This window comes from Lonchura striata, chromosome 1 (genome assembly GCF_046129695.1).
Source record: "Lonchura striata isolate bLonStr1 chromosome 1, bLonStr1.mat, whole genome shotgun sequence".
Classification (NCBI taxonomy): Eukaryota; Metazoa; Chordata; class Aves; order Passeriformes; family Estrildidae; genus Lonchura; species Lonchura striata.
In genome coordinates this window covers 157,173,306-157,182,998 of record NC_134603.1, presented here as the reverse complement: position 1 = coordinate 157,182,998, position 9,693 = coordinate 157,173,306, and the positions used below count along the sequence as shown (strand labels likewise).

Sequence of the window (9,693 nt, the reverse complement as noted above, 5' to 3'; positions counted from 1 at the left end):
AAAAAGGAGGGGAAAAGTCAAGCTTGGAGTGGAAAAAGAGGATAGAAGTACAGCAGCCTTTAAAAATGCCTGCACGGAGCAATAGTGGGAACCAGTCACATTTCTTCCTTCCTTGGTTTCTGTGATGACATAAATAGGAAGTAAGAAGACGTTAAACAAAAGGCAGAGCTAGGATTTGACAGGTCTTTATTTTGGCAGGCTGCATGGCAAACGCCTCTTCCGGGACTGCGACACGTTTTGGGGAATGGCAGAGAACGGAGGCAAAAGGTGCCGGGGAGACCTTCTGTTCCCTTCAGCCCCTTGCTCCGCTGGTTTCAGGGCACTCGCTTGGTTCGTTCCTAGAGAAAAACGATAGGCCATGATTTTCAAAACTACTGCCCGTCCCCAGTCAGAGTTTCCTACATTCCTGCATACAAATGAGTGGATCGAGAGAGGGCTTCTTTCCAAATGAGTTTAGCCATAGCTTCCTATTCTTTACCAATAGCTGTGAAAACGAAACACTTGCCAGGTTTTAGTATTCTACACACACCCCTCCCAGGGAATTTTGGGGCAGCTTTGGGTCCCTCTGCGGGACGGCACCCAGCGTGACCCGCCCCCCTCATTCGCCACCCACCCGCTCCTCCACCGCAGTGTGCGTCCCTCTCCTGGGGACCTTGGGGTGCCCCAAATGACATCAGAGCCCCGAGGCTTCAGCCCCTAACCCTGACCCCCGAAGAAGGCACAGGACGAGTCCAACTGCCCCGAACAGCAGCCCAGCACTCCCTTCCAGCCCTTCCCACACCTCCATCCCCCAGAAAGGGACTCCGCCGCAACAAGGAAGGGGGGGCAGCCCCCAGAAGGCTCGAAGCTCCCGCCCCGCCTCGCTGTCGCGGGCCAGGGGCAGAAAGAGGGAGCGGCAGAGGCGGCGGGGACGCGGCACGGCCGGCACGGCACAGAGCGGGGGCCGCTCGCAGCGCGATGCCGGCGGAGCCGCAGGTCCGGCAGCGCCGGGGCGGGGTCCGAGCGGCGCGGGGGATCCGCCGAGAGCCCCGGCCCCGTGCGGGGACTCCCGCAAGGCCCGGGGGGCGCCGGGCTCCGGCCCTCGGGGCTTTATTCTCCGGCGCCCCGAGCCCCGCGGCTGCGGGGGAAAGAAGCGAAGGGGCGACGGGAAGAGAGGAGGGAGAGCGGGACATGCGAAAGGGCGGGGAGGGAGGTCGGGCTGCGGAGGAAAGCGGGCGGGGAAGGGAAAGGCCGGCAGATGAGGAAGAGGGACGGGGCACAGAGGAGGGAGAGAGGGGGAATGGAACGGAGCAGCGGGGCAGGGACAGGACAGGAAGGATCCGGGTTTGGGGGGGACAAGGAAACGGGGGAAAGAGAGGTGACTGAGGGGAATACGGGCAGGAGCATGGAGCGGGAGAGAGAGGGACAGGAGGGGATCCTCCCAGCGCCCCGGCTCCGCCCCGGCGCCCCGCCCCGCCCCGCCCGGGCTGCTGCGCTCGGCAGAGCTCGGCTCCGTTCGGCTGGACTCGGCTCCTCGGCCAGCTTCGGCTACTTTCGGCCACGCTCGGCTATTACCAGCCGCATTCGCCTCCATTCGCCTCTTCGGCAAAGCTCGGCTCGCCTCGGCTGAACTCGGCAGAGCTCGGCTCCGCTCGCCTCCTCGGCCCCTTTCGGCCGCTTTCGCCCACGCTCGCCTAGTCCCGCCCGCGCCCGCCTCCATTCGCCCATTCCCACAGCTCGGCTCCCTCCGCCCGGCCCCGGCTCCCTCCAGCTCACACATTTCCTCAGGGCACCTCATTCCACGGCACACAAACTGCAGCCCCTAAAAGGCTTGCAGCTCTTTCAACACACACACTTGTAACTCAGCTCTCGGGACAGAGCTGATGGCCCCTTTAGGACAAGAATAGTTACATCTAAAAGCAATTCCCTCATTTTGCATCTCATTTTAATTTAACCCCCCCCCCAAAATCCCATCCATATCACAAGGAATGTGCAGTTCTGGTTCCCCCACCCTCAGTACCCTATTTGTACAAAGGACCTGGGTGCAGCACACACTCGGGATTCAACTGAATAAAGCCCAGCTTCAATAATCAGAACAACTGACATTTGTTTGCAAATTAGGTGCAGTTTTGTACGGTGCTGCGTACCCTCGGAGCCGAGTCGAGGAAAAAGAGCTACAGCACTGGAACCTAAGTTTTAGTAGCCAAGTCATCTATAACTTGTGCCATAAAGTAAACCAAGGATAACTACAGTATTATCTGCTGAAATTCTCCACTGTGGGTTTCGGGTACAGCAGCACGTGCTTTACTCCCAGCAAAAGCTGCTCAGGTTGGGGGAGCCAGGAAGCCAAGTCTCTCTACTTTGTCTGAACACCATCTTCCAGGAAGGTACTGCTTCCTCTCTCCCAGGCTCCTTTCAGCAAAGTGGCAAATACAGAATCCGGTGCCACAGGAGGCTCTTGGCTGACCTCCTTGTTGTTTTCAAACTGTTTAAAGCGAAACAAAAAGCATAAGAGAAAAACAGTGATAAGTATGAAACAAAAATCTCTTCAGCCACCTTTGTTTTGAGATGAGCTCTGAACTGAAGCTCTGGAAACACTGGCGTGCAGTCCTGCTAGAACAGAGCTGTCCAGCAGGTTCCCCAGGGGCATCAGGAGTGTTCACACTGCTGAGCTGAGAAAAACTCACCAAACCCAGCCCAGGGGCCTGTGATCCTCCACCCACCTGGGGGAACTCCAGGTGCTGTAAACAGAGGCCACAGCGCACACCAGGCTCTGCTGTGCCCGGTGAGGAGTCTCTGTATGAGCCCTGAGCCCTGGTATCGCCTCCCAAACACCACAGAGACCTCTTGTGCCATCAGAGAAAAGCCCTGGAGCAAACATGTGTCCCCAGCAGGATCAACAAGAGATGCAGAATTACCTCCTCAATAAAAATGCTGTTTCTGATGGAAATGTAACCTCTGTCGACTGCGAGGATTTTATAGGAATACTGGCTCAAGAATTCAGCGACTTCAGGGACTCCATACCACAGGTTCCTGGGACTGCTTGGGCATCCAGAGTCTATAGTATCGGTTAAACTGGTAGAGCTGAGGATACTTAGCAGCTTTCAGGGACTCGGGATCTTTGTCACAGAGCTGGAGCGTCAAGCAGGGAGCAAGGGGTTCTCTCGGAGAGTGCAGGAGGTCAGTGAAAACAGCACCAAGGTCCTCCACGACATCTGCTCCTAGAAAAGCCAAATAAATTAAACTATTGACATGAGCACGGACACTGGGACAACCTTCCTTACTTTGGGCCTTGCCAGCAGCCCACAGAGCCTCATGGAGAAAAGAACTGAACAAGATCAAAAAGTGTTCCTAGTGAACTATACACGTGCTCCTGGCCGCTGAGGTACCTGAAAAACCCTCCAGACATCATCAGCTCTTGCTGAAGCAAATAATCCACATTCGCTGTGTTGTGCCAAAAACACGCCCGGCCCTTAACAGGGAGAGACCCTGCCAGGCACCGCCTCAGAGAAGAACCAAGCTAACACCCAGCCAACATGTACAAATTAAGCAGAATTTTCTGTCAGAACTGGGACTTTCAGCACCCCCCAGGTGCTACTCGACTGCCACATACACACAGAGGGCTTTGTGAGGTGCTCTGGGGTTGGCCAATCCTGCTCCAAGCCCTGCTGATGCCCCTGTGATTTTAACGCTGTCCTCAAGGAGGTGGTAGAACCTCGCAGTATTTGCCCTTGGAGCTTAATTTCTGAAGTTTTCCTTGGGAAACGCATCCACTTCCTACTTAACAATGCAGTCCTCTCTCCCTGCTCTCGGGAAGAGCTGCCCACAGGCACGAGAATCACCTTCCTCTCCTGATCGCCACGCTCTGCCCTTAAAACGCTGTGTTACTGAGGCCAACTACTTCCAGACCAAGACTGTCCATGCAGGGACAGTGCCCCTTTTCTTTAGAAGGTAACATGAGGGAAGGTAACAGGACCTCGCAGCCAGCAAGAGGATGGGAGAAGAAGCTGTGCTATCAGCAAGTACCAGTGCTCCAAATGCAGGGAGTGCCATGCAGCCCCGTCTCTGCCAGGAAAGGCTCATGGAGCAGAAGAATGAGCACACGGGCTGCCTCTCAATCTCCTGGCAGGAAGCTTCTCTACTCCCCTTGTGCCTGGACACAAAGCTTTGGGCAGTAAGAAGGGAGAGGCACGGTGGCACCCGTTCAGGGACGAGCCAAGCTACGGCACACCCTGCCCTGGTTCAGTGCTGGGAACTGACGGTGAGCTGGCTACAAAAACCACAGGAAAGATCATGTTTGACCCCATGCAGCTTTTCTCTTAGAAATCACTTTAGACACTCTTCTTGTGACTAGCGCTCAGTGAATCCTACCGGGACAGAATGGGATGTGCTGCAGCAGCAACCCTGACCATGGCGTGGCTGTCCCTGCTACCTGCACGGACACAGCTTGGCCACGGAGAGAAAATCTTTTGTGCCAGGAATATTTACCAGTGCCAGGTGCTGGTAAGCACTGCTCAGGGTGCTGCTGGCACCTGGGATGGCTCAAAGCTCCATGGTTTGTAGCAACAGCCAAAAAGCACATGCCACTTCCTGAGGACCTCCACCTGTAGTATCCTGGGCAATTCAAAACCCACTATTCCCTTGTGCCTTTGTCTACCTGGAGTCATTCAGGGAAATGAAAATACACTAACTGAATTAAGAAGAGAAAACTGTTAAGATACATTATTCTTAGGCCTCTGATGGAGAATTGAAGCACCATCAATTGCCTTCCTTCCTGCTCCTTTAATTTGCAGAATGAGTGTCCATACAGACTTCTAATGAGGTTTAATTCATCTTCCTTAAAGGTAGCTTAGTTTAACTTCCTTCTATTCCTCCTCTAGACAACTTATGAATTACACTATTAAAGCACCCTGACTCAAAGGATTCTTGCACTGTGGGAACACTTCCTGCTCAGAGTTTTTCAACAGTTAAAATCTCTGTGCTATCTTTTATGCCAGATTTAGTCAACTAGCCTAAATGGGTCCACAAAAGACATCTGTATGGATGAATGCAATTAGTTAAAATCTTCTCCTTCTCCTACTCAACAGAGTTATAGGGCCTGCAACAACATGCTAATTCAAGTTAAGAATGATTCTAGTGACTTCACTGTAGTTTGATAAGTATTAAGGATTTGCCTAGCAATGTGCTTGTACTGATTTTAATAAACTTTTTTCATCACTAGAGGCAAATTCCAGGAGACATTTATTTTAATTTAACTAACTCTACCTGAAGACATACCTTTGGTTAAGTAACCAGTATCCTTCACAGAACTGACTTACCTAAAGTGAGGTACTCTTAAATTGCTGTAATACCCAAAAGGAATCTACACACTGCAAAATGCCTTCAAGAATAATTGTGTTTAATTGGTATGGAGAAAGTTATGGTTGTGTTCTGAAAAACCATTCTTCTGCTAAAGATGAGGGACAAGATGCACATTTAAATTACTATGACACGGTGTGAATGAGACAGGGTCACATATATCAAAGGAAAACTACATCATTTTATGTTGCTTTCCTGTTTTTCCACTGCTTAGGTTTACAAAACTGGCAACACAATGTGTTGTCAAATATGTTGAGAGCTAGTTTTGGAGAGTACTCGATCTGAAAATAAATTCTCTTTTTAGGTGGCAATTGACTTCCACTGTCCTTAGTTACAAAGAGGGTCCACAGGAGTGTAGAACTTTTGAGGTCTGTGCTGCAGAAGCATGGGCTATGTTGCAGTTACTGCTGAACCACGCTCTGCCCTTAAAACGCTGTGTTACTGAAGCCAACTACTTCCAGGACCAAGACTATGCAGGGACAGTGTCCCTTCTCTTTAGGGTCAGGGAAAAAGGGCAGAAGCACCTACAGAGCTTCAATGCCCCTCTTGAGCACAAAGCACCGTGAATCTGCACCTCCTTCTGCTTGCAGGGAAGATAATAAAATGCCTCAAGGTAAAAAATGATAAATGGTAAAAAATTATTGCAAGAGGGCAGAAATGATGCCACTTTCACTCCACTGCTAGAAACGACACATAAAACATTAAAAAAACCCCTGTACCTGTTCCATTTTCAGACTGAAACAACAGCATATTCCTGGCTTCTAATGCAGCAGGGACAACAGCACTGAAGGGAAATGTTTGGATAATCACATCTTCATTCAAAGAGAACCCAATTTCTTCATCTAAGCCATCACTGCCCTCCATCAGAACAGCCAGCACATCCACGACATCTAATAAGTGAAGGAAAAAATGTAAGCAGAGGATCCAGACTAACTGGGAAAACAACAGAGGTAAAATGCAACATTCCAGGAACACAAAGTATCTTTTTAGTTTCCCCCAAAAAAACCAAAACCAAACCAAACAAACAAAAAACCCCACCAAAATGGAAACATTTTATACGGCCCCCTTGAGGACTTTCTTGGGTTGTTACTGATGTTTGGAGGGGTGTAAGGGCAGTTAACACTTGTGTTTGTGATGCTTTTGCTTGCTTTTGTAACTTTTCCTTTAGTATTTTAATAGTTTTAACTAAAAATGTTTGTGGCTTTGTTGGTATAGTAGTTATCTGTTTTAGTGTATTTTTTATAGTTTAATTAGTTTTTAATGTATTTAGTATACTTCTTGTAGAAGTATTACAATTTTGTAAAGCATACTGCTTTAATAATTAATTAATAATTTAATGATTTACGTATAAACGTATAAATATATATTTAACGTATAAATATATAAATATATTATGTATAAACTTAGGCACTCTAGTTTTTTTTTACTGCTGTTGTTGCTTTATTAATAAATGCTTTAAAAGTTTTTTGGTTTTTTTTTTTGCTTAATTTTTATATATGCTGGTAAATTTCTTGGGTCTTTTACTTTATCTATAGCTTGTTGAGTTAGTTGCATTGCCTTTTGACATTTTTTAGGTTTTAGCATAGCTTGTGCCTTAGTGCGAAAACATGGTCTTAAGCTTATCAATTTATCTATAGTTACTTTGTGAAGAGGATCTTTAGGCTGCTTTTGCATAGCTACAGCTTTATTAACTTCTGCTTGCTAGTGTGCACTAAATAAAAGTTTCTGATGCGGTGAGAAAATAAGTTTAGCAAGACTTTTAGAATTTTTTGGCAACAATATATTAGTACTCTAAATATAATTTAGTATTTGCTGAGTTGGTTTATTAGTTACTCTAAATTGACTCACTGTAGCTTGCAACTGTGACAACAATTTTTTAATCTAACGGTGTAATTTGAGCTGGTAACCTTTTGCTCGCTTGCTGCTGAAAAATTATAGGATAAGCTAAGTCGGCTGCTAGTTCTAAAGTTTGCTTATTCTCTTTGTTTAGTTTTTCTTTTGTTAGAGTTGCCTAAACTTCTTTTTGCTCTCTGGCCAGAGCCTTTGTTAGGTCAGACTTTGCCTTAGGGGTTGATTTACTGACAGACAAACTGTGACAAACCAGTGATCTCTGTTTGGGGGGGCTGGAGGAGCCGTGGGCTCACAACGCGACTCTGTTTCCGTGTCCTCAGGCACGGGTCGCAATGGAGGTAACTCCACTGTAGACACAGCAGGTGGCATGGAAATACTAGGTAATTAATTTTCTCTGCTATAACTTTTATTCTTCTCTAGTGTGACGTTGCTTGTGCAGCAGCTTTTTTTTCTGCCTGATGTTGTAATAACTCATTGTGAACTACCTTTTACAACTTTTTTAGCTTTTTGGCTGCCTTATCATCATCTAAAATGTCTTCTTATAGTTTATCTTTAAACTTACGCCACTTAGACAACTTATGTACTGTATGAGGATTTATAAAGAACCCCTTAGCATACCTATATGTTAATAACCTTGGCAGATCTTTATGTAAATCAATGTTTTTAATCTGCCTTTTCTGCAAGAATGCAGTAAATAAATCATATGCTGCTTGCCTCTCCATACCTCTATTGTCAGCGCTGTTGCAGCCCTCCGAGGTCGTCGGCAGCACGTATCGGCCAGGCTTGCCTCTGCAGTCACCTGGGGCACGGTGCACTCTATTTCAATTCAGCACTTTTGCCGTCCTGGCTGCATCAGGACCTGAACTCTTTTTCATCACTCCACCGTGGCGCCTATCACGTCGAGGTCACCATTTTTGGGGAAAAATAACGGGAGAAAAGCCCATTCTATAATGCCAACAAGTTTCAGTTTATTCTAAGTACGCATGTACAGTTATACCCGTTATAATGAAGCTCATGCATATTGCAAAACTTAGGCTCCTCATTGGTGTCTCTAGAACAGGTCAAGCTCGCCTTTGGGGCTTTCTCTGCTTGCTTTGTTTTCCCTTACACTTATCTCTTTGCTGACCGTTCTGCTGCTGGGAACCAGCTCACCCAAGGACGTGTGATATTGTTGCTACATCCGCTATTGCTGCACTCTGCAATTTTCAGCTACCGCTTCACTAACTGCAAGTAGTCATGGCCTCTCTCCCGAAGCCACTCATCCACAAAACTCTCCACACATCGATCCGAATTTTTGGGCACTTTTCCCTTTTTTTTTTTTTTTTTTTTGCTTTTTCCCCATTTTTTGCCTTTCCCGCATTTTTGGGCTCCTAAACCGTTTCTTTGTGCGATTTTCCCACATTTTCTGATCTTTTTCCCACTTTTCGGCTCTTTCGCCGACTTTGGTCACTCCCCCCCAATTTCCGAGCTCCCCGATCCCATTTTCGCCCATTCTTCCCTAATTTTTGGGCTCTTTACCCATTTTTGGTCACTTCCCCCCCGTTTCCGCGTTCCCCCATCCCGATTCCGGGCTCCTTGTCCCGCTTTTTGGCTTTTTTTTTCCCGTTTTTTACCTTTTTTCCCCCTTTTTCTGGACTCTCGCATGTCATATTTCCCGCGTCCGGTCCCTCATGGCGGCCGCGCACGCGCAGGAGCGACCACAGGGACGGTCCATAGAGATGAATAGGAGGTCCTCCAGGAGCATAGAGACGAGCCGGAAGTTCCATGAAACCATAGAGACGAACAGAAAGTCCTCCAGAAACCATAGAGATGAACCGGAAGTTCCATAAGATCATAGAGACGAACATGAAGTCCTCCAAAAACCATAGAGATGAGCCGGAAGTTCCAAGAAACGATAGAGACTAAGCGGAAGTTTTCCAGAAACCATGGAGATTAACCGGAAATTCCACAACACCATTGAGACGAACAAGAAGTCCTCAAAAACAATAGAGATGAACCGTTGTCGTACGGACGGCAGCCGGCGCGGGACAACAAGCCACAACGCGATTTCGTACGGACGGCGACCGGTGCGGGACAGAAATCCGCAACGCTTGGTGGCATGGACGGCGGCAGGCGCGGGACAGAAAGCTGCCCTCGCCGCTGCCATCCTTCTCCGGCGCCGCCGCGGAGCCGCCTTCAGCTCTCCCCTCACTCACAGACACCGCCCCGCTCGCCGCTCGCTGCCGCCCCTCGCCCTTCCCGCCCCGTCTCGGTGGTTTTGGGGCCGCTCTGGCTCCTCCCGCCCCGTCTCGGTGGTTTTGCCGGGCGCTGGCTGGGGGCCTGCAGTACCGCCCTGTGTCCACAAGGCGGCAGCACTGCCGCCCGCCACCGTCGGGGGCCGCCGCTCGCCTCGGGGCCGCGGGGCGGGGCCGGCGGCAAAAAAGAACGGGCGCCGTCCCCTGCGGAACGTCCTCGGTAGCAAATGCCCCGAAACATCCCGCGCGGAAAAGAACGCAAACAAAAAAA

General features: G+C 49.0%; 2 long non-coding RNA genes across 4 annotated transcripts; both read right to left on the bottom strand.

The window, feature by feature from the left end:
- Positions 1–169: 169 nt before the first annotated feature.
- Positions 170–979, bottom strand: LOC144248245 (uncharacterized). Of its 2 annotated transcripts, none has more exons than XR_013341626.1 (2): positions 415–979; positions 170–338 (listed from the first exon to the last, which is right to left on the bottom strand). It is a non-coding gene; the product is annotated as an uncharacterized LOC144248245 (long non-coding RNA). The 2 variants fall into 2 exon arrangements; XR_013341627.1 differs by having other exon boundaries at positions 782–979.
- Positions 980–1,907: 928 nt separating this feature from the next.
- LOC144248243 (uncharacterized) lies at positions 1,908–8,902 on the bottom strand. 2 transcript variants are annotated; one of them, XR_013341625.1, is made up of 5 exons: positions 8,802–8,902; positions 7,913–8,079; positions 6,057–6,227; positions 2,898–3,200; positions 1,908–2,464 (listed from the first exon to the last, which is right to left on the bottom strand). It is a non-coding gene; the product is annotated as an uncharacterized LOC144248243 (long non-coding RNA). The 2 variants fall into 2 exon arrangements; XR_013341624.1 differs by lacking the exon at positions 8,802–8,902 and having other exon boundaries at positions 7,913–8,774.
- Between the last annotated feature and the right edge of the window lie 791 nt (positions 8,903–9,693).